This window comes from Amblyomma maculatum, chromosome 9, assembly GCF_055883805.1.
Source record: "Amblyomma maculatum isolate TAMU_Amacu chromosome 9, ASM5588380v1, whole genome shotgun sequence".
Taxonomy (NCBI): domain Eukaryota; kingdom Metazoa; phylum Arthropoda; class Arachnida; order Ixodida; family Ixodidae; genus Amblyomma; species Amblyomma maculatum.
The window spans coordinates 31,136,806-31,162,085 of NC_139352.1; the positions used below are offsets into that span (position 1 = coordinate 31,136,806).

At 47.3% G+C, this 25,280-nt stretch overlaps 1 protein-coding gene across 1 annotated transcript in view; it reads left to right on the top strand.

Moving 5' to 3' along the window:
• The first annotated feature begins 6,407 nt into the window (after window positions 1-6,407).
• LOC146178756 (immunomodulatory peroxidase-like) overlaps window positions 6,408-25,280 on the top strand; it is a 110,616-nt gene continuing 91,743 nt past the window's right edge. The window contains exon 1 of the mRNA XM_084578526.1: window positions 6,408-6,504. The gene's annotated coding sequence lies outside the window, so the exon portion shown is untranslated. The remainder of the gene's footprint in view (window positions 6,505-25,280) is intronic.

A 25,280-nucleotide genomic window follows, 5' to 3' on the forward strand; every position in this document is an offset into this window, starting at 1 on the left:
TAGACATGGAAGAGTCGTTCAGAAAGGCGCCGTGGACATGAGCAGTCATCAGGACGTCGACAAGGAACTGTCAGAAGTATTTCGCAAAGGCGCGTTTAAACGTCTGTCAAACGACTAGCTGTTCATTGCCCGTGTGACGCAGGTTGTGGGTACTGGCAGACTAAGCAAAAGCGAGCGGCGTGCCTTCCGTTCTTGCTGCTGCAGAAAGATCCAAGGCTATCGCTTTTCTGTTTACTTGTCATAAGTGCAGATGAGTGATCGTGGCATGCTTGCGATGCCATGTTTAAAATGGGGAAGTTTTTCGGCGCAGGCGCAGTTTGATGCTTTTAGAGGAACATGGAGACGAAATTTAAAATTCTTTCAAAACAACATACATCAGTGCTGGAGCAGGGACTAACATTCTGTACGCATGACCTTGATATATCTTCACCTCGTCGGTTAGAGGTGGGTGTCTTTTACAGTGGCATAACATCACCCCTACACTTTATTTACAATACCTCAAAGGCCATTTAAAAGCATGACTTGAGGCGCGGACTAGTGCATAACTTAATTAATTATTAAGCGATAATTTATACAGCTCGTTCTTCTGTAAAGCCGTCGGCGTCTTAGTTGGCACCGCGTGTCGGAAAAACTCGGGAGCTATGTCAAAAAATTGTATCGTAGTAACTTGTGATTGTAGCGACTAATGATTTTTTGGTGTAAGATAGGCGATAACGAATTAACTAAATCATTTTAACTAATAGTATAATTGATGAATTAAAGAAAAAAAAAGAAAAAAAAAGGGGTTTCAATGGTGTCAAAACGTTCGCAATAAAAAGCCAGTGCTTGATGGCGCTACTTAAGAAAAATCAATGTGTAATTAAACGATTAAATAATTAAGTGATTGAAAAAGCGAGTTCAAAGTTGTCCAAATGATCATAATGATATGCAAATGCTTGATGATGCTAATAAGGAAACTGTAGAGTGTGAAATAGATCAATTAATTCATTAGTATTATTGAAAAAAAAATGAAAAAGAGGGCTGAAAGGAATGTGAAAGCCAGTTCTTGGTGCTAATTAAGAGCAGAGTGTCTTATTGATCAATGAACTAATTGAAATAATTGCAAAATAAAACATTGAAAAAATGAGGATTTAAAGGTGCCAAAATGCTCAGAATAGAAAGCCAATGTTTGCTGAGGCTAGCTATTGTATAAAAGTAAAAAAAAAGTAAAAATAAAAACAAAAATTACAAATGAAGAACATCGTCTGAGTGTGGAAAAAGGCTATCGCGTCATACCGTTGAGGCGGAGCTGGAGTGTTCCCCTAATTTTCCGATGGATGATCTGAAGCTGTGAATGTAAGTGTGGCATGATGGCTTTGATAGACATATTGTTTCACCTTTGTGGATTTGTTTAAATAACAAATTGAGATGCCAGGAAGTGGACGCGTGATTTATAAGGCCGGTTTTCGGATGCCTGATGGAAAGAGATAAGCGGCGTGCAGGAGCGATAAGAGAGGGATTCAACAGCGAGTGGTACAGAAATTGTAGAATAGGCAAAACGTGGGTATTTTTCGGTGCGATTCAAGGCCGGTAAAGTTCGCTCATTATTTCAGCGCTGTGCATGGCGCTCGAGTCATCCGAATACACAAATCATACTGCGCGATCCTGAATGAATCGAAAGGTTAAAGACTAGTTTGTTGAAGGTCCAAGACAGGGCGTGCATATTTGCTTCCTTGGATGGAATGGAGCTAGGCCTGCAATTTCACCAAACATGCAACAAGTTGTTGGTTTACTTTCGATTAGGACGCGGAGATCCAAGAGAGGTTATGAATTATGGTGATAGTTAAAAGCGTTTGCAGGTAGATGCGTACACTAGTACTGTTGTGGCTGAAATCAGTAACAATGAAATGATATTGCATTGAAAGCTATTGCCCTTTAGCGAGCCAAGTTGCGATGTTTTAGGCCACTCTGCAGATGGTTTGATTATGTGCGGTTAGTTATGCTCAGGTAGGCGACACAACCGTCAGCATACGCTCGAATGGTAGCCAACACAGATTATTTGGAATATTTTTGTGTTCGATTAGAACAAACATACCCCCGTATCCCCAGGAGTGCCTTGCTGCACTCACGGGGATACTGTTGACATGGAGTTAGCGCGGTTGTTAGCCCATACAAACTATTTGCAGTTAGTCAAAACATTTCGTACCCAGTCGAATACAAAAGGGTTTAAGCCGCGACGTGATTGTTTGCATAGCAGCCGTTTATGAGTGACAATTATCAGATGCTCTCTCGGAGAAAAAAGTGCACATATACGGGTGCGTTAGTATATTACTAGAAATGTTGTCATTAAAATAGCGCAAGTTGAGTAGATTATCATCATCATCACCAGCCTGACTACAGCCACTGCAGGACGAAGGCCTCTCCCATATTTCTCATATTAACCCGGTCCTGTGCTAGCTGCATCCACTTGACCCCTGCGAACTTCTTAACCTCATACTCCCACCTAACTTTTGCCGCCCCCTGCTCCGCTTTCCTTCCCTTGGAATCCGATTTGTTACCCTAGGCGACCATCAGTTATCCTCTCTCCGCAATACATGTCCTGCCCATACCCATTTGTCAGCGCACGTTAAAGATCCCCAGGTGGTCGAAATTACTCCGTAGCCCTCCACTACGGCTGCTCTTTCTCTCTCTCCACTTTCACTCCCACCTTTCTCCCTTCCCTTACGGCGCGGCTGAAGTGTCCACAGAAAACAAGTGAGACAGTTACCGCGCCTTTCCCTTCCTATCAATCAATCAATCAATCAATCAATCAATCAATCAATCAATCAATCAATCAATCAATCAATCAATCAATCAATCAATCAATCAATCAATCAAGCAATCAATCAATCTTCTTGATTTCCACTAGACTTTCAATAGTTTAAGTTATTTCTCTGACCCACTCCGCACGCTTCCTATTCCTTAACGTTACCCCTTTTATTTTTCATTACACAGCCCTCTGCGTTGTCCTTAACGTAAGTAGAGCCCTCTTCGCTAGCCTCCACGTTTCAACCCCATAGGTCAGTACAGGTAAGATGCAAATGTTGTTCACGTTCCTCTTGAGCGATACTGGCAAGCTCCTAGTCATAATCTGCGAGTGCTTGCCAAATGCAAATGCGTTTCATCCCAATCTTATTCTCATTGTTATTTCCCTTTGATGGTCCTGATCCATGGTTACTACCTGTCCTAAATAGACATATTCGCCTACTGCTTCCTATGCCTCGCCACCTAACGTGAACTGCTGTTCCTTCCTGAGGCTGTTAATTATTACCTTAGTCTTCTGTATATTGATTTCCAAGCCTACCTTTCTATACTTTTCCTGTCTAGGTCATCAATCATTCTTTGCAGTTTATCCCCAAAGTTACTTAGCAAGTCAATGTCATCAGCAAATTTCAGATTACTGAGGTATTTTTCATCTACCCTTATCCCTAGCTTCTGCCATTCCAAGTCTTTGAATACTTCCTCTAAGCAAGCTGTGAATTGTACTGAGATCACGTCTCCTTGCATAACACCTTTCTTTATAGGAATTTTGTGAATTTCTTTATGCAGAACTATGGTTGCTGCGCAGCCACCTTATATATCTTCCAGCACTTTCAAGTACAGCTCGTTTATACCCTCATTTTGCAATGACTGCCTGATCGCCAAGGTTTCTATTGAGTAGAATGCTTTTTCTTAATCAATGAATGGGCTGGTTATATTTCGAGCATTGTTCTATCACCTGGTTTATGGTATGGATATGATGAATAGTACAGTACCTTTTCCCAAAACCTGCCTTATCTTTTGCTTGATTGCAATCTAAGGTTTTCCTGATTATATTAGCGATTGCATTAGTGAATACTTCATTTTAAGTAGAGTAAGACAGGTTCCTCGAGAGTACTTGTTGATTAGAGTGAAAAAAGTCAACAGTCTGTTCAGCAAAAATTTCATTACGTGTGAGTAGATTTCATGCTCGATTAATTTAGAGCTGACTCTAGTCAGAGAAATAGGACGGTAGCTATTGCTTGAAGAGGGGGAGGTTGTATACGGGAACGATGTTTCCTACTTTCCAGTCATGCGGAAAAATACTGGTGTTCAATGTTTTCCCGAATGTGTCAGAAAGAAAAGGGGCGTTTTTATTGTCCATAAGGCCTTCTGCATTAGTTTCGTATGTGCCAGCTGACGGCGATAGTGTAAAATAACATTAAATGGCGCACATTGCGTCGACTTGGCCGTCGATGGGTCGCAGTTGGTCATGCAAGTCGCTCTGAATTGAAGTAGCAAAGTACCGCTTTTGTGAAACGTTTTTACCCTTTATGCAACAGGAAACATTGTTTCTTGTCCTTTTTCGTTATATACTGGGACATCTTAGATTAACATATGCAGGAAAACCGAGATGTTCATCGATGCCAGGAAATTCACTGATTGGTCGAGAGATCGTTGCAAGGTGACGTGGAAAGCCGAGCGCTAATTGGCAAGAGGGGTATGTGATGTCACGAGACCACGTGACATAACCACTTGAGCTGGCAGAGACAGTGGCAGGTGGCATGGTCGAGAGTCGAAACTGGCGCTGCGTTTTAAAATAGCAGTTGTGAGGAGCACTGGTCACGTGACATGGCCGAGAGCAGCAGCGAACTCGGCGGCAGTTCGAAGCTGCGCTTGGTTTTGTGCAGATGTGGCTAGCCAGCTCCACGGATCGAGTTGTGAAACGGCGAGAATCAGCCCTGTCTCTCTGTGTGAAGTAGTAGAAAAATGACTCGATGCGTCCGGTCGAGTCCACAGCCTATTACAAGTAAAAATAAAGAAAGGCAATAACGGAAACGACAACGCGCACGTCTAGCTGCCATGACAAAAAACAGCAAGGTTGCCTTTAGTATTGCCGCGTTCCACTTCTCTTAAGGTGACGTGAGCGTCCCAATAATTTTTTCATTCTGATCATTTCGATGAAAGAGTTCAGCAGCCTTTTGTTCAGAAACAGCACAACTTGGATGCGCTCGAATGATTGCCCTTCCCTCACCATATCCAGCTGCCCTGTAAGGCCTGGGAGCTATGCAGTTGAGCCACAGCGCACACGTTTCCTTTCTTTCGGGTCCAAACAATGGGCGTTTAGAGTAAGAGTGGGTGATGATTTGCCGTAGTCGAGGGCTGTAAGTGCACGCTGCCAAAACATGATAAAAATCCTGAGTACAACTTTCTGCTTGCACCTGGGCTCGTTCGGTGTACGATGATGATAAAATAACGTGCTTGCATTATGGCTCTGCTTTCTTTCTTTTTTTTTTTTTTTGATGAATGGTTGCGTGTAGCCATGGCCCTGATACATCGGTAGAGAAGATAGAAACGTGAGGCGAATGTTTCGACAATCGCAGCGTTACTGCTGGCTCAAAAGCTAAGCACGCTGGTGTATGATGCTGGTTTGGAAGTTGACGCACTGAGCCTGTACCTTTCACGGCATAAGCTCAAAAATTGACGAAGATTATGTTGTTATGAAGCGTCTGAAAGCGGCCACAGATATTATTACTGCACTTGCCAAATCTTGGACATGAAGCTAGAACAATGCACAATCATTTCGTTTTTTCTTTTTTTTTTTTGACACCAAACAACATTGCAGGAATACGATAGCAAGACGCAACGACAACCAGGTTACCTTGCACTACGGTTATGGACGCTTTTCTGACAGTCCCCACGGTGGAATCTTGAGCAGGACGCCAAGTCTATCTATGCGGCGCCATGCAGAGAAAGAAAAAGAAAAGGCGAAGGCCGGTCATTGACAGCACTTATTCGGAGCCGTTGATTTAGCCGATTCCTCGTTAGCTATACTGAGGCTGTGCGGCTCACCTCACGTACGGTGTACGGGTCGAAAGGGTCAAAGGTCGGCGCCATACTCTACGTCTACTGTGCCCTAAGATGGCGCGCGAGCGATTCCTGCGAAAGGGATGTAAGCGGAGTGACACAAATTTCAAGCATGCGCGTACGGCCACGGGACCGCGCATTCCCATACTCTTCAACTTTCCACCGGATTCTAAGAACTGACTCGGAAATGAGGCTAAGTCGACGATGATGACAACAAGAAAGAACCAAATGAAAGGAAATATAAAAGGAAAGAGCGAACTAACAGAGGGAAGGGGTTCTCCAGGAGGAGCGGAACTTTTTCCGGCAAAATCCTGCGTCTCGCGAGCGAGCCCCGTTTCCTCGTCGGATGAAGAGGGGGGGCTCCCGGGGTTCCTCGCGGCTGTGGGGACCGGGGTCAAGGCGTGGCGTCCTTGAGGGCTACCTTTTCACCACCGCCGTCGCCGTCGTCGCCGACGCCGCGGCAGCAGCGCACTTCCACTCGACGGCGACGACGCCGCAAACCGGCTTGGGCGTCGAGGGCGAGGGCGGCCATGTCGTCGTTCCGCTAACCCAATTCCAGCGGCTCGACTCCGCGGCAGCTCGGCCGCGTCCTCTCACTGTGTGTTCGCCGGCCCCTTGGATAGCCGCCGTCGACGTCGGAGAGAGGATCTCCTCACACAGGTGGGTGCGAGGCACTCCTTCGCGCGCGCAGCGACACGGCGACTCGACGACGGAGCGCGGCGCTGCTCCCCCCGGGCGCGGAAGATGAGGCGACGGAGCCGGGTCCCAGATGTGGATAACTGAGCGCGGAAAGCGCGTTGCGCGCTCTCTGGTATAGGATGTGAGGGACGAGATGATGTGAGACTCCAGTCGTGTACAACATGACGCTCAGTGAGCGTGTTTTAAGGAATGTACCCCTTCTGCGGCCCGAAAGTTCCCGAAGTTAACCGTCAACTAGGGGTGAGAACTAGCAATGAACCGCGCTCGATAAGTTCTGCCTGAAGCCACTCATTTTAGGTCTAATATGGGAGCAACGATTTCATAACTAGTGCAAAAAGCATAACAAAAAGCGTACTAGAACGGGACCCATCCGTACAGAGCTACGACAGGGGCTCTTTATGTACTGCGCGGCTTCTATGGTAGCGATGTCGCATCTGTGCAGCACACAACAGTAGCGTACGGAGACTGTCCGAGGCGCGTTTCAGCATACTGCCGTGGCTATCGTTTCTAGATATTTATTTGTGCTTAAAATTTTCGTAAGTGCAGGGTAAGGAGAGCAGGAATTAGGCAAGTCAGGATGAACAACCCGGCTCCGGTTGCTGCATGGTACACATGTGATTTGCGGACTATATATGAGTTGGGCGATGCCTTTCGCTCCTCGTTCGCTCTTTCATGCGGGAAATTCCGGCATCCGAGTTGCTGAAACCGAGCCACTGTCGTCGAGGAAGGAGCCCCGCATCTTTATTTGCTATCAGAGGGACGTGCTTTACGGAGGAGGGCCGCCACGGCGGTTCGGCGCAGCCTTCCGCGGAAGGCTGTGTGGTTAATCCGCGCAGTGCAGTGCTCTAAAGGGGACAAGGATGAAATCAATATGGTGGAACACAACGCAAGCTGCTGGCGGTGCACGCGTCGTGGCAAAGGCTTCCGCGCTAGTGTGGTGGCGTTTTTTTTTTTTTTTCGTCGGATAACCGGCCAAATGTGCCTGGCTTAAATGGGACAAGGATGACTGTGCGACACGTTCGTCCACAAAGAAGGTGGCTACAATTTCTTTCGCCACTGCGTCAACCTTTTCCGCGATGCATACGTGTGACCGGCAACGTGCTAACCGACAGTGACTGGTTAACTATTGTTAATGCTGGTAACAGAAACCTCATAGAAGAATGTCGGTGGTTGTAGTGGTAAATGCGAAAGTACCGACGGCCAGCTTAGTAGCCATTTACGAGAATTGTGCACGGGAATCGCAATTCATTATAAGCCAGCTCTATGGACCGTCATATCACAACCCCTGCTTGGACGTCGTGAGAGCAGAAAACACGAAGGGTTCGTAATTATTGTTTTTTTTTTCTCCTTGCTCAAGCGAATGTCCCAAAGCAGAACAGCTGCCAACGCTACAAACAGCTGCGCACTCAATCTTCGCTTGTGACGCGACAGAAACCTGCTTCCGGATGCGCGTGTTTAGCGATGGTTCTTGTGACCGGCTAACTGCCGGACTAGTCCAGAACAATGGGATGCAGGAGGAAGGCACTTCCGGCGTGTTCGGATTACAGGCCGCCGCGTTCGCTGGGACCGGGACGAAAGAAGAAAAGAAGAAAGCAGCTTCCGTGGAAAGTGTTCCGCGTCGCACGGATGAACAACACGGACTCCGTTCGTCGCCGCGCAGCCGTTTAAGGAAGCCGCGGAGGGTGTACCGTGAATGACTGTGCCTGTGGTTTAGTGCGAGCGGTGTGCCCTTACCGTCGCTGCTGCCCACGGCTCGTGCGCGTGGGGGCGGAAATAAGCGCGCCCCCATCGAAGGACACCAGCGCGCGCGACAAACAGCACCGACTCTGCCGCGGTTTCACCAGCGAGAATTCGACGAAAATGTACACGTGAGACCTGCAGGGGTGGTGACATTCACGCTTTCCAGTGAGGGCTGTTGGTGTCACGTGCCTGTATTTACGGGATGACGTCCGTAGCGCCAGCTGACGATTTTGTCTGATTATTGCAAATTCTGAAAAGAATTGAGAGGTCTTGGGATTGATTGCATCGGTCGGCGATTAAAGTGTCAGGTGTGATGAACAGATAATTTGAGGAAGACCTTCGCTTTCTTTGCGGGAGGCTGAAATTTAAACAACGTACGTGAATTCGTCTCACGCAAATATCCTACTCAGCTGATAATCTAGGGGGGAGGCGCAGTATGAAAGAGCACTGAACCCTGATCGCGCAGCCCAGACGAAGACAAGTCCATTTGTAGAAACGCTGGCTCGGCTTGCGAACTGAGGCTGTCACTCAGCCCTTGTTCGCTACTCAGCAGATGCTATATTCGTATTCTAACCAACCCGGCGGTGGCGTCATTTCTTACCTTCTCGTTGTCTCCGAGCTCCTGGAGTGCGTTAAAATATATTTAGCTCGGTAGTTGAACCGTATTTGGATTTCTAAAAAAAAAAAAAGAAAAAGAAAGAAAAGAAAAGACTCGGCAAAACAAAACTGTCTTGATGCCCCCTTTGTAGACGTCTCTTGATAATCGCTGCTTTCATAATGTGTGTCTAGATTTGGCATGTTGCGAAGGGGCGCGAACACAAAACAGCTATAGTAAAACCGCAGTTGTCGATGTGTATATTCCACCTTTCATCGCTCTCCCCAGTCTTGTGGGGTGCAAAATAATTTAATGCGATTTCTCCTTCGCCCATTCATTTTCAGCTAATTTAAGCCTTTTCCGCTGCCTTTACAGAATACAGTGTCCAGTGCATCAATACATAAGTGCCCGTATCGTGTCCTCTGCGTCAGCTACGCTTACGGTCATGCAGCACATGCTTATGGCACGTTGTGGACGCCTATTTGGACTGATCACAGTGGCAGAGCTAAGCATAAATCATGACGATTATTTTACCCTACGCTGGCCTTAGGTCTGTCTCCTTCAGCGTGAAGGGAAGACAGTCGGCTGTCACTCAAGACAATAGATGAAGGAGACGCAGGGGGGGCAGAAGAGAGTGCGGCAAAGTGAGCGTGTTAGACAACCTGCCCCCGGCTGAGGCAGGACAGGATAATTGAGACCAATGGAAGCGCTTGTGTTCCGAACAGCGGACAGAAGCTGGAAAACAATGACCTTCTTTTAGGCCGGGCTATGTGGCGTGGATTTAACCCGCCAGTGTGTGACACGAAAGGAGTCTATACATGTTTGCGCCGACTTTGAAATTTTTGATAAACGTAGCTTGTAGTACCTCGTACAAGTGAGAGAAACATTGACGCTTATAGTCGGACATCTGACATGGCTCACGTCACAGATGTCGTCTTTAAATGGCTTTAAATGGCCTGCACACAAGCATGCAAGGTGCCGGCTGCTGAAGGCGTCGCTAGCAAAGCATCAATGACTTAGTTCAGGCATAAGTGTGCGATAACATTTGATGTTCCCTAGTTGATTACCGCATTTCATGTCATTATAAGTGAGAAACTTGGCTGGGGCGTTCGTTGGTTGTGGCTGCATTCAGTGATCTCCGTTACATGTGCGCTGCTATGCGTTGCATTGATTACTCTACCTGCTATCTTCTGTTATCGTTATCTCTCTCTCTCTCTACCTGCTCGTCTATTGACTGAGTGTACAGCGCTTAATTGTTGTGATCCGTTGTACCTGGCTTTTGCATATTGTCGGTTAGATATAAGGCTAGGACGTTCCATTTGCAATGAAGTTGCAAGGAGGAAAGACAAGATATTTTTATCAATTAGTCCGATGTTTCACTTTTCTTCCTCTTTTTTCTTTTTCCACCACATTAAGTACCCCGCAGCTTTTTTAAGACATCATCTGTACCTTCTAATATTACCCAAAGAAAATCAAATCGACTCAAATTGAATTAGGTTATATGGATTGAACTTAATTTGATTTAGAGCATATTATCAAAAAATACGATTTGGGTAGCACACAGAAAATTATGGCTGTGCAATTTATGGCTGCACAAAAGGCCTGGTAAATAAGCCACCATGAATTAGCTTAAGTAAAAAAAAAATATCAGCATATGTTTAATTGCACATTTATTAGCCCAATAAATAAAATTAAGAAAAATAGAAACACTCCCCTAGGCTTTCCTTGGGTTCGCTGGTGGTTACCATCCCTCATTAATATTATAACGAGCACTTTATTTCTTTACCTTTGCATGAGCAACATCAGAATAGTGAAAAAAGAAAAATAGCTTTATATAGTAGATGGTCTGGGCTGCTTGTACAAACATTTAGACAGGAAAAACGCAACGACATCTGTTTAAAACGATTTTTTAATCTTCTTGGCCACATTTCGACGCATCGTTGCTTGCGTCGCTTGGGGATCGCACTGCGCTTGGGGATCGCACCTTATTACACACAAAAAAAAAAGCTGTTTTATTTATGGGTTTTTGCCGTCCCAAAGTAATTCAGATTACGAGAGACGCCTTAGAGGAGGGCTCCGGAAATTTATACCACCTGAGAACGTTCTTTAACGTGCGCCGACATCGCACAGCACGTGCCTTGCTTTCGCCTCCGTCAAAAAGCCGCTACATCGGCCGTTTTCAACTTTCAACCCCAACTATTAAAAAGATTCGTCTTAACCTGTGAAAGCATACTGGCGCACCGCTTAACCTTATCAAAAACGGGCTGTACTCTACACACCTCCAAGCGCCGCAAAGAAGCACGTCGTCTCGATTGTTACGCAATTACCGCAGCTACTTAGCTGCGGTAACGTGCTGAAATGTCGCATCTATAGGAGGCGTGTCAGCTAGTGCTACCGAGCGGAGTGAAGGAAGGATAGGAGGTAATCAGAGACCGGACGTCTCTCTACCGGTTTTAAATAGAGCTCGATCGCACCGCGTAGCCGCAGAAAGTACGCACGTCGTAGCGATATCTTGCGCAATAAACGCGGGGGCAACTTCATCGGAGCAGTTCGCGCGATCGGTCATCGTTTGCAAAGCCGCCCTGATCAAAGAGGTTGATTCTACTGCCACTGGAATGCCCATACGTAGTGCCTCTGTACTCGAAGAAATGCGAATTAAGGAGATCGAGATTATCGTAGCGGTTCCAAGTATACGGTCTCCGACAGACGCTGCTGAGTCATCCGTTGTTACTGCTCCTCGACTAGTGTCCCACAGTTCTTGGCGGTGGGGCCAGTGAATGTCTGTGCATTTCTGCGTCACGAAGCTACCGGAAACTCGGCACATCCAAACAAGCGAAAAAGTTGCAGCAACAACTATGTATCATTTTCTTGAAAATGATATAAATTCTTATTAGGCTGTCGAATAGTGTGTACCGAAGCGCTTACGCAAATTACCACCGACACCTCGAAGGTCAGTCATTACATCTGGGTCGTCGTTCCATTGAAACTTCCGAACACATCCGCATGGTGGCTTCTGCGAACGTTTACGAAATACAAGAATCTTAATAGGCCATACGTTATGGTATAATCCTCTGTGATACGCCATAAAGGATATGACCTTGTGGATGTGGTATATCATACCGTCACACATAACTACCATACATTACACCTTTTAGCACGTGGCTCTATGTTCATGGTACAGTATGTGGCCCCACGTCTGTATGGTATCTCTAGTGAAAAAACCCAATGAGACACAATAACATCATACAGATTTCTCATACTGAACTCCTACCAATGTCATACAATCTGATATATTTCTCATACGTTGAATGAGATCTGTATGAGATTTACACGAGTTTAGTATGAGTTTACTATGAGAATTTGTATGAGGTTATTGTGGACTCGTAGGATTTTTCGCTATGAATATGGAAGCCACTGCATACGGCGTCTTCCGCCAGTGTCGCCAGCAGCGCTGAGCGCCTCGGGGGTGAAAACGGTGTCCGCTCGTGCCAACCGGAACGAAATGTGCCTCAGCTATGGCGCGACAGGGCCTTCGCAATTCAAGGCGAGATCTCGAGCGAGCGGCAGCTACAGGACTGAGGCATCTCGCGGACGGCGACGAAGAAGCGAGGGAGGAGAGTGCACCGGACGTCCTTGGATGAGGAAGAGCGTGAAGCCGCTGATCAGTATTCCGGTCAGTCCCTTTTGTCCCGCTATAGGACCAGCGGCGTTGACACGTCCAGCTCCGCGGACGTCGTCTCCTTGCCCGCGCCTCGGGCATTGTGCGCTACCGCCAGACCATCACGTGCAGCTTCGCACGCTTGCTTGGGCCGCTGGCAGCGCGAGCGGGATTCGTTGTGCCGTGTTTTGTGTGTGCGTGTTATCGCCGGCGCGAAGAACCTGGTGGCATGCGTGCGGACAGCGCGACTGCACACCTTTCCCGCGGTCTCTACTTAACCTCGATCAACAGCCACTTCTGGGCATCGCTTTTGTATATCGTTTGCATTGCAAGTGTTGCGCCCGCTTAGGGATGGCAAAGTCTGAAGAGACGTGAAAGTGTCTGAGCTTCACCACCAGGAAATTACAAGATCACACTTAGCTTCGCCTAAGAAGATGATGATGATCATCATCATCATCAACTTTTATGGTGAATGCCTTTTCTTATTCTGTTCGTCCTCTTCTGTCTACATCTTCTCTTCTTCCTCTATGTTGCGTGTTTGTGTAGTCGTTATAGTTTTATTACTTTCTTTACTTTGGCTTCGTCGTCAGAAAGTATTGCGACGTCCTCACCGGAGAAATTATGTTAATGTCAGAACCTATTCCGACGTGTCTCGAGCACATCTCGCGCAATCTCGCGGAATCTCGCGGCCAAATCTCGCAGACGCTAGATATTCACCACGAGCCTGGAGAAGCTTTCGCCTTAAGTTCCCCTGTTCAAGAGCTAGTGCCAGGCTAGGGTGCACGGAAATCATCCGAATTAAGCGGAGCAGTATGATCTAACCTAAAAACGCTTAGCTCAAAGTGAATAATCCCCAGAGCTGAAGACATGACGTTCTAGTGGTGACTGTCTTCATTCGATGCCGACTTCTTCAGATCCGGCGGTACTTGTATCCGATGGTACGTTGCAAGCGGATAATAAAACCCTTTACATAGCGCAGCAGGTAGTGAACTATAGTAGTAGACATCTCAAATCAGCAGTAACCACCGCACACGATCCCTTCGCAACAAAAAGTAGATTGCTGTCAGCGCGTTTCTGGTTACCTAAATAAAAAGCTAAATTTCTGACCAGACTACCAGCTCAAGAATTTCGGTCCATCTGGCCTTTAATTGCAGTCAGATTTCCAAAACTTTGTTTTATTTTTCACTGTTAAGCGGAGTAATACACACGCCGTGTACCACGGCCCATGGTTAGCAATTGCTGTTTTTTTATATTTGCATTCTACTATAGCTTCTATAAACCAGAAAAAAATCATGGAGTTTTCAAAGCACGTACTAGAGTGCGTGCTAAACCATTTTTCAACAATAACGTTTAATGAGTGGCGGCGAATCGTTACCGTCCCTTAGTAATTAATATTCAATTGCTGTGTCGCTTCGTTTCATAGTAATTACTGTCGCGCCTAAGGCCTGTGTCGCTTTAGGGCGCATAGGCCACCGATCACTTATGTCCCCTTCTTCACACTACAGTGCGGTGCATCAGGACATGGTAGAAACACTCTTAGAGATTCGAATGTTCTGTGGGCCGCAGCGAGTTCCCAGAGCAAGTTGCGGCTTCCACGTATTTTGCGCAATTGCCGCTCGCACTCAATAACGGTACACCTCAGCAGTTAGGGAAAAGACACTTTCACTCCCACCTTCATCCCTTCCCTTACGGTGCGGTTCAGGTGTCCACAGAACAAGTGTGACAGATACTGCGCCTTTCCCTTCCTGTGAACCAACCAACCAACCAACTTAACGAAGTGTGGTTAGAAAGCAGGCGTCGAACGATGAACGTCCCCAACGGAACGTCATGTCGTCAGCATAGACGAAGAAGCACCTGCTACCGGAATGGTTTACCAGGACCATTTTCCGCGCTTCTCAAATTAATCGCCGTACGCGCCGCAATGAATGGCGGCTCGCCTCAAGAGCTGCTTCTTTGTCCAGCCGGTCAGCAGGAGCATCAGCCGCCAGCAGCGCTAGCAGAAAACAGCTGCTGCCGCGAGTCATCCCGAAGCGACGGTCATTGAGGACAGTGGAGGAGTCCGCACTGACGCTCGACTCCTCTTCGACTTCGCCTTGCTCGTTTCGTGTCTTATTTACATTAGCGCTGGCTCGCCCGCATCGTTAGCCTAACACGAGGATTGGGCAAAGCCTGGCTCGAAGAACGCGCGGTACGTCCTCCTTGTACCATTCTTCGTCGAGAGGGACATACGTGTCTGGACTCCGTTACGCCCGCGAGTCTGCGTCGGAATGAAAAAGCCGCGCCGTAGCGCGAGAACGAATGAAGAAAGAAAGAAAAATAGTGAGAAAAACGAAAGAATGAATGAAAAAAGGGAAGCGGGCGACAAACCGGACCTCGTCGCTGTCTCGCTGGTGTCGTGCCCTGCGTTGAAAAGAATGCAACGGCGCTCCCGCTGCCGGTCACTGACGACAACGCTAAGCTCTCGGTGGGAACGGGCCCAGCGGGTAAAAGAAATGTATCAGTGGCGCGCGACAGTGCAGTCGCTTTTTTGTTCGGGCAGGTTGCTTAAGTCCGTCGTCCTCCCCGTTTTTACTGGTGTTGCCGGGATATCGTATGCACGAGCTGCACGCGCTTCAGAGTGCATATCCGCGAAAGTATAACACGGTCCGCTTCGACTTGGGCGGCTTCGAATTATCCAGCGTTCTCTCTTCCTCTTTTTCTTCTTGTCCTTTTTTCCCCCCGTTTACGCGCTTTCCGAACGAAACCGGCTACGAAGGTTCTTCCTGAACTTGCTCTGACAACGGGGTCGTTATTTTAACTCTCGCTGAAGCCTCCTTGTGACCCAGAGACGGCAGGCTTTCTTTTTTTTTTTTTTTTTTCTTTTCTTCGTCTCTTCGCTCCCACGGAAACGCGGTCGTGGTTACAAAAGCCAGAAATCCCGACGCTCAGATATCGTGAGTCGGCGACAGAGCGGAACGCGTCGCCGCTCGCGTTCTCAGGCGGGAACCGAGGGATTGGCGATGCGCTATCGATGACACCTTTAGCATTTGTCTGATTTTGAGGCGTATACGCTTAAACACAAACGCGAACACTGCCTTTGCGCAGTTATACGTCATTTTATTTGGAAATATAGCGATTCAACTTGCGGGATGTTTCCGTTCCGCAAAGGAAGGGGTTGTACTAAATGAATGCTGACCAACAGGCTAACAGAAGATATCGGGCTGAATATTCTCTGGAACAGGAGGGCTGACCATTGAAGAGTCAGAAGGTACGCAGCGTAGGCCAGCATATTGTTTCAATATTATGCAATGTCCTTTGAGCGGCATCTACTTCAGAACTTACTTAGATGATCCAAAGTGGGATGCGTAGTACGCACATATTGCTCATTTGGTGCGCACGCACATAGTGAGGCAGGATGCAAGGAATCTGCTGAATTCGCGCGGTGAGGTCTATTGCATCGGGAACTGCACCTTTTAAAGGGGTGAACCCCTGAGACACTGAAGCTGGTGCAATAAGGCTGAGGCACTGAGTCATTACACCTTTATTACAATGCGTCGCCGCGCCACTTGGCGAACACGTAATAAATAAAACGCCCAATAAAATAAAAACTTTATGGTAGCGAATGAGCGTCTCACAAGGGTCGTAGCGATTAGATCAGCTTCACTATCAACTGCATCGGACAGGTAAGCTGCCAAACATAGCGTGTATTAAGCAGACATTCTCTTGTTATTTTGCCCTTGGATAAGGACGTTGGTGTTGTTGTGCCGTTAATTATAAGATAAGGAATGAAATAAGATAAGATTAGATAAGACTGTCCTTAGATAAGGACATTATCTTGTTCTATGCTTTGGACGCCGTCTTAATCAACTTCTACAAGTGGAATACTCAGTCCAAAAGCGTATAGTAAATGTATGCTTGGCCTCTTCACCAGAGACAAACAAATGCGCTTGGAAGTGCCATCTCGAATTCAAGCAGCACCAGGATCACAAAAAAGTTGTTATTGGAACCAACTCAAGTTATCTTCAGTGTGCATTCACTGATACGAGTAGGGAAGAATAATGCCATTCCAACGAAAATGTAAAGCTGAAGCTAACTGCACATTCGGTAGTTCGTTTTCTTCATCTAGTTCGGTTAGAACAGCTCAAACTAGTCACTACTCTGCTAAAGTCCTCAGTGCCGCTGGAGGACTGCAAGGAAAATCGTTTATTGGTGCCGCCGTGGCAGTGGTTCACACTCTGGTATGTTCCCGCCAAAATGTGCCACCCACCGCAAAGACACAACGATCGAATTCCAGTGGAGGGGCTGTACGGCGACGAAAGAACTACATGCAGCGCGCCTTTTCCACCGCCTCCGGTCGGTGACGATAACCGGAGAGCTGGGAGATGCCACTTTCCTAGGTCTGTGAGCCGATTCCGTAATCCGAGCCTCTTTGGCAGCCGTGTAGCGCCGCAGGCGATGCGCGGCTATGTGTAAGCGGAGTGCGTCACACACATTGTAGAAACGATATAGCAAAGACAGCTGGAATACCAAGAGGACACAACAGGCGTCGTAGTTCCCAGCCTGGACTCAGAGATCTCTACTACTCGGCACATTTCGGCAGCAAACACCTCCCTCTCAGCTCAGGTCGATCGGTGCGGTAAGCTTCTAAGTTTAGATATGCCATTTTTGATTTCCTACGTAGCCAACCGGTACCGCCAGGTCAGGAGGACAGATAAACGTTGCCCTGCAAAAATATGATATGCAGGTATGGTATGTGTGGCGATAATAGTAATTGGTTTACAGGATTGGAAAGGCGCAATATATGTTTCTATGGACACCTTACCCGCCCCGTAAGGGAAGTGGGGATGTTTGGTGCGAAAGCTGAAAGAGAGAAAGAGGTGCCGTAGGAAGGCTGCGGAGTAATTTCGACCACCTGCGGATCTTTACCGTGCACTGACATCGCACAGCACACGGATGCCTCTTCGTAGCGCCTCCATTGAAACGCAGCCTCCGGCGGTCGGGATAAAACTAACAAATGGAGTTAAAAAAAAAAGAACATGTGAATGAAGGTATTGTAAATGGCGAAATAAACACCAATTGCAAATTCATCGCATATTCGGGAGCTTCGCCTTATATTTGCTAGTTAATTTACTCCTATCAAAACCACGCAGCAGTTGGATCGTTAGGTATGTGCCATCACACGTGACCGGCGGCAGTTCACGGTGTGATGTAGGCCGGCTAGCACTTCAAACATCAACAACGTCTCCAAAGAGGGATGCATTGTTCAACAGTGGGAGGCACAGTATAAATTTAAAGAGACTGGATACAGCTGCTGGGATAAGATTGCGAGCTCAAAACGGCTTCCATGCAGCCATCTAACGTCGCAATGGGGAACCTTTGGGACCTGACCCTGATTTATTATCGCCTCAGGCCAATTTCACAAGCATTGTGTTTTCAAATGTCATTCCTTTTCGGTATGCTTCAGAATCAGACTCGTTGGAAAGAGGTTTTCACGAAGCGACGGCATATTCCCCGTAGCGATCACGTGCTGTCTTTGAGGATGCTCACGTTGCTGAAGGAAGAAACGAAGAAAAATAAATATGGAAGGAAAGAAACGGAGAGAGAGAATTTAAAACACATGTAAGATGGGTTCAAACTGAGAAGAACGCGATCTGGCATATTCACTTACTCATTTGTCTATTCATATTTACTTCCATGCATCGCATTCCTTCCGAGCTGACGCGTTACACGCCACAACAGATATTTACCGCCTCGATATTTTATTGTTACCTTCGTCTTTACCATATATCTCCAAACGTTCTTTCACGCCCACCTCAACGTACGGCGTGGGGAACTAACCGGTCGCGCCGTGCCGCTGAGGCCAACTTCACGCAACGTCCACCGCGAGACGGGGACGAGAAGCAGGCATTTCGCAAAAAAAAAAAAAAAAAAAAAAAAAAAAAGTGAAGGCGTCAATCAAACTTAACCGTACTTCTCGGTCAGACCTTCCGTGTGCACATTCTTCTTTTTTATTTTTTTTTAGCTTTTAGTCCAGCGTAACGCGTGCTGCTCGAGATCCCACGAGAGCGTTGCAAGCGGAGCGAGGGCACTCCACAACCGATTCGCCACGCCGCGAGCCCATCTTGCAAATCGCCCCGCATCCGCGTCGGAACGCTTGCTGTGATATACACCGGTGGTGCGCCACGTCGCTTCCGAGACATACCGGCGCCGGTCGGGGGAAGGTGACGAATGTCTTACAACTGCTCATAACCGGGTTCTATCCTCGGCGTCCTTGTACGCCTATCAGGGCTACGTGGTCGCGTTGGCTGGCTTTTTCAGTGCTGCACTCAACTAAGAAGACGTGAAGGAGGAGAGTGCGAAGCGAAGCGTGTGTGAGGCCTCGCGGCATGCGCGTCCTTGCTCCCCTTACGCGCGAGTGTAGAATCGGCAGAGAGACCTGCGGCGCGCGCCGCCGAGACGACGACGTCGTCCCTCGTCGCCTTAAGCCTAACCGGCGGCAACATTGCTTCTCCCCTATCGACGACGAGAAAGAGGACGAGGAGAATGATGGGGGCAAGAGAGGGAATCCAACAGGGAGGCACAGCCTGATTACAACGGTACCTCGCAGACGCATGCGTCCTTGCGGACTCGGCGTGAAGGTTGGCTTCGAGTGCGGTAACGCATGCCCCAGAGCGAGTACGTATATATACACGGACGCCGTCTCTGGAGGCTCGAGGAACGAAGCTCCTGCGGCTACTGCTTAAGCGGCAACGTGCCAATGACGACGACGGTTGTCTGAAGAAGCGGAGAAGAAGGGGTCAGCTCATCGCAACCCATGCACGTGTCTTCGAACACTTCTTTCATTAGGCGCGGCCCGCATCAGTGGCGTGCGTGGGGTCCAATAGGTGAACGAAGCGCTACTTGGCGAGCTCTCTTTTCCTCCACCACGTCTCGAACTTGAAGACTAACGGTGATGATATCGGGCCGCGCGACCGTGATATCAATGTAAACGTATAAATACGGCGTCACTCACTATGCCACGGATACGCACGGCCGTCAATTCGAGAGCGATCGAGCTGTTCTTTTTATGTTGTTATTGATGAAAACCTTCCTCTCAGAAGGGTAGAGGCAGTCATCAGTCTTCTCCACGTTCCGTCCGCCGTGAAAGACACTGTATGGTGGATGAATTATTCAGGGACTCCAGTTCGCCTTCCAGTTTGGGCGTGACATCTGGGAAACGAGATACGTGATCATTGTACGAGGCTAACTAGCTTCTGAGCGTATATGGCTTGCCGTGCGAAGAAGCGAGCTCCCAGTGCGTCTTTTTCTCAGGCGCATGCACATATATGGGGGGCTGTGCGAGCACTGGCTTTGTTCTGGTTTGGAAGCGAAAACAACATGCGCGCTTTGACCAGTGTCCGTTCTACTCTTCCGGTATGAAATTTGCGAGCAGTTGAGACACTGTCGGTAAAGAGGCAGTTCACATGGACTGAGCGTCCTTAATTAAGCTACGCGAATGTCCTTGCGTCTAAAGCATGTTGTTGCGACTGAAGGAAGAAGGAAAAGAAAATGCACGGGCCTGCTACTGACTCTGTAGCTGAGCCACCCCAGCTGCCTCGTGCGGACAGAAAATAGAGAAGAAAGAAAAAGAAGAGGGAGAAAAAGACGCGCGTCGTAAAAACCGTTGTCCACCATCGAAACGGTAGCGGGTGCAATGATGGCCTACAACAGATAAAAATTTGGTGGCAGGCTAGCCCCCCCCCCCCTCCCCCCCCCACACACACACACACAAGCGGTAGTGACCTACCAGTCCCAACCCCTTAGGGCCAGGAGCATGTTCAGTGAGGTTTCAAAGTCCCTGAGTGAAACTTTGAAAAGATGCAGCTTTTAATGCGTTAGTTCGAAGTTAAAAGTTTGAATGCACTGCGCAGAGCGGATAAATGTTACCATAGATTGTGGCATTCGATTTGAATCACTGTTTTCTTATGAATGCATTAATGTGTAAGTCATCGAGTCAGGTTCATCCTGGCTGCGTAATAAAGAGTTATTTGCTTCGTTTCACGTTCCCCCTTGAAACCTTTAAACTTCGCATATTACATCGTCTAGGCAAACGACCTTGGATGTTCGCTCGTTTTGTTTTCGACACTCTGAAAACGGCAAACTAAACAAAACGTCAAAAATTCTCAGTGAAAGCCAGCCTGCCCTGCTCTGTCCAGAAGACAAGTGCAATTCCACCTTCGAGATCCAGCTTTTATTGAACAAGCAAGAGCCTGAGAAATTAAAGATAAATAATAAGGAAGGAGATCGAAACGCACGGTACGAATTTCACACTTACACACGCACACACACAAAAAAAGAAGAGTAAAGTAAGATTGATTTTATCGTTTCTTCCTCAAAAGCGACGATTCGTCCATGGCGGTACGCAGACACCGTCTTCCTGCTGGTGCTTTCGGAGTTCTCGTCTCCTGTTTCCTCTGAGGATGTTGTCCCGTGTTGGCAGTTGTTTTTGTTCTGGGGACCAAATATTACAGATTCTATAGATAGATCTATAGATAGATCTATAGATAGATCTATAGATTCTATAGATAGACCAAATAGATACAGATTCTATAACGTGATTGCTGTTAGTGGTAAAACGGCTATAAAATTAAATGTAATGCATGCTCAAGGATCTAACCACTTCAGTGCTATAGTCATTTCTGGCTGACACTCTGCATTGCAAATTAGTTGATGCAAAGCGTTGCAGTGTCATCGGCTGCCACACAGACGCCTTAAGTACACTCGGTGTATTCGCAACCAACTTGGCTGAAAAGGACATGGCGGGACGGAAGTTCGACTAAAGTCCTGCCAGAAAGAAAGCGAAGAACTGAAGAAAGGGAAACGAAATGTGCAACGGCTTTCCCCGTTCAGCTGTAGCGAACAGTGGTCGTCAGATTAGCGTGATCCGCACTGCGTAAGTCTCGACTGGCCGCTGCAAGGCCGGACGTTCTCGCTTGTGCCAAGGACCCGAACGGTGCGAGACAGAGAGAACCGATCGATTAGGCCCCAGCGTCGTGAGCCAAGAGTCACGTGTGTGACTGTTCGCAGGCGCGCCCTTCATCTGGCAGGGATGTAGAGTATTACAAGCCGGAAGTATGGCGTCCCGTCTATGTCCTATCTGCCAAATACAGAGCAGACACTTTGTGGGTTTTCTTTTCCTTTTTTTTTTCTAGCTAAATCCCCTTTTCTGCTATGATGAGTTTGATTCCAGCAAGGAAAGGCTGTCCCGGACAGGATGCGCCTGTCCTGTTCTCAGTTTTGGCGCTACTTCTTTTCAAAGAAACGTGCACCAACTTTAGCCCCCTAGCAAGCATTAATAATTCCAGCGCAAACTCGAGTAGATAATAGAGCGAGAGTTCGTGATAGAGTTAGAGAAAGCTTGTTTGAAAGACAATAATTAGCAGGAGCTAGATGGCCGGTACTCCTAGTCCAGGGCTCACTGGTGGCCACCGGTGGCGGCTGACTTGCAGACTGCTAGCCGTGTGCTAGCTATGGGAGGGACGGGACGAAACCTCTGCACAATGCCCACGATTGGTTTCCGCAGCGTAGAAAATCTGTATTTGAGGCAAGGTTACTATATAGCCTCTTACTTTTGTTCTCTGTTGCTAAGCAGTAGAACTCGTACCGCGTGTCAGCGCTTCTGTTTTCATTTATTGCTTTTGACCTGCTGCTTTCAAATACGTGCATAACAATCCATTAGAATCTATATCCTCCCTACATGTGCTCACGAATGCAGGGCTCGCCTCTTATGCGTGAGCGCACGTGTTTGTGCAATACAGCGATTTCCTTCATGACTGGCTGCAAACTATCCAAACACACAAAGTTGAGTATAGGACGAAATCGGACATGTTTCAATACGGCAGCTAGTGCGACACCTTCCGGGCAGTACAAATCATTGGCCCAATATAGGCAATGTTCAGTCCAATAGAGGACCAGTGTCTGTGCTTATGTTCAGTTTTTCTTTGCCTATCGTCTGTTTGTTTTAGGTTTTTAGCCTCTTCCCTTCGTGCTCCTGGGCAATTTCTCCTTGTTAGTTCGCGAACCCTGTCAGCGATTATTACACAAGCGGTCGTGTACGTAGTCGTGGAAGGTCGGTGTTTCAACAAGAGGCTACAGGAACACCCAAACAATATGAAAAGTGGCAAGGATAATACTTTTCTGGCTTCCCATTGTCAATCTTGTGAGACATTGAAGAAGGGGAAGTGTACCGCCTATTTGACCGCGTTAAAATTTCATATCGTCCCAGAGGAAAGTTGATTGGTTTGGTTTGTGTTTGTGGGGTTTAACGTCCCAAACCAACTCAGGCTATAAGAGATGCCGTAGTGGAGGACTTCGGAAATTTGCCAACACAATACCAATATTGGACCGATTTTGTTTGTGCGGCCATGACTCGCACTATTTTATGCGACTGTTTCGGCCTGACCGCCACACTTCGGTCTAAGCTGAAAAAATCATCACGTGCCGCTTCAAATACATCTTGCGTCTAACTACTGGTCATTCTATTCAACATCTAGCCATTACAATTTATTTTTAAGGCGAAAGCCTTCTTTCTTTCTCTTTTTTTTTTTTTTTTTTGCGCATGGGTGGTACTCGCAGGGAGCGGCCGAGGGTATGTTCGCAGGATATATTCGGACTGACACTTTCCGCTGTCCTTCCGATATCCAGCAGTGCTCGCAAACCACTACCCCACGCCGGGCTCGTGAGAAGCGTATAGTAATCCTTGTTTTTCGGGAGGATAGTAGTAGCGAGGGCAGGGACTGTGTAGTACGGATAATTATAATGATGATAGTAGCGATGGTACTGACGATGCAGTAAATGAAAATGACAGTAGTGCGATGACAATGACGGGGAATTTAGTTGATAATAATGATAGTAGCGACAGTGGTGATGATGATGATGATGATGATGATGATGATAGTATGGATGACGCGATGAAGTTAGTGAAAGCAGTCCTGTAAAGTCCTGTAAAAATGTATCTGCTCTTAAGCAGACTTATGCTGCTCAGTCCAGTAATTTCTGCCATGCTCTCTAGTCCCCCCTCGCCTCAGTTTTTTTTCTTCACCGCCTGTTCACGTTATTTCTCTTATGACCAGCCAATCGGGAACTCACACACTTACCAACCTGAGGCCACTGACGTGTGCACAACCGCTGACTTTCCCTTCGGTTGTCGATAACGATTCACTTACCCTGCCACTCGGTGCAACTGTCCAGCGCATATCTCTTCCTCGTTCTGAGGCGAAACTTCCCGGGTCGTCATTTTACCTCTTCAGCCCAAAAAAAGCGGACCCTGAATCCCAAGCTTTCTTCCCGCAATGGCCGCCTATCTCGAAACATATTCCAACTGCACAGATAGCATACACACTCACGTACCCTTCTTACTACAATCAAGAAGGAAAGCTATCACGCATAGCAACCAAAAAAGGTACGCGCCAGGTTTCTTCGGGGAGAAGCGCGGCCAGCCGCGTCTTGGCAAACAAAAGTTCTTAACTTTTCGAAGGAAGAAACGAAGCCTTTTGGCGAGGAGGTTCTTGGAAAGCATTGACGAAGAGCTTCTCCTGGTGCCGCCATATGCATAGCGCAAAGGTCGGCTGTGATAGAGCTCCCTGCTGCACTCTTGTAAACATCTCCTTTTTTTCCTCTTCCGGCTTGGCTTGAGGTGCAGAGGATGCCTCCGCTATCAGTGCACTATACACATTCTCTGGGCGCTTCCAATAAAAGCGTGCATTAAATGCTGTTAGCTTATATCTTCAGAGAGGGGGCACCAATAGGACGTAACGTGAATGTCCGGATAGAAATGAAGAAATAATAGTAAAAAGCATGTACTTTGATTCTCGCATTCATGAGGGCGTCTTGCTTGCAGAGTTCGTCCTCGTTGGAGCCAATCTGGAAAGCAGTTGCGTCGCGTGCATACTTAAAGCCTGTTGCATCCCATACGCGCATGGTATCCAAATGACATTGTGTGTAGAAAGCTTTCACTTCTTTGTGCAATGCAGTGATAGCAGCGGTGAAGCAGCGGCTAAGGGCAAATCCGAATGCGCTTTTAAATTCGTTGGAGCCTGATTCTTTTCGCAAGCTTCCCTTCAATATGGAAGATAGGTGCTTTGGTTGCAACTTTATCTTGAGCATCGTTGTTGGTTACCGCGTGGCAGAGCGGTTTGCTAAACAAGACTCTAACTAATATTTAGAATGGCTTTCAAAAGCCGGAATCAATTAGGGATGCTTGATTTGACCTAAAAAATGGCGGGGTACTCGGATGTGCGCATAATTGGCCCAATGCTTGCATTTCCTACCAACTTAGTCTTGCAGATCGCTGCTATAAAAATGCACATCACCGGAGGAGAAAGTTGACAAAATTTCTTTTACTCTGTCGGACATGGTGATAAGCACAACGCGAACATTTTACTCTCATAAGTGCTTACATGCTTTCGTACTATCTAGGCGTGCACATATATGCACTCAAGTCACGGAGAAAATTTTATGTGACGCGAATTCGAACAAACACAAAAAAAAATCTATTCGTGCGCTAGCTCCAGAGCCAGTTGACCAGGGCTCGTTTCGATAGATCGGACTTTGTCACTTTTGGACGGCAAACCCTGTATCCCATCCCAGCGAGTTGAGCCCGCAAGTGCTCTCATGCGTCTAGGCTTTTTACTGACCTCTTTGCTTTGACTGCGCAGAAAAAAAAAAATGAGATCCGATTAAGCCTGGATAGGCCAAATTCAAGGTTGATGTGCTGGTATACTGCAG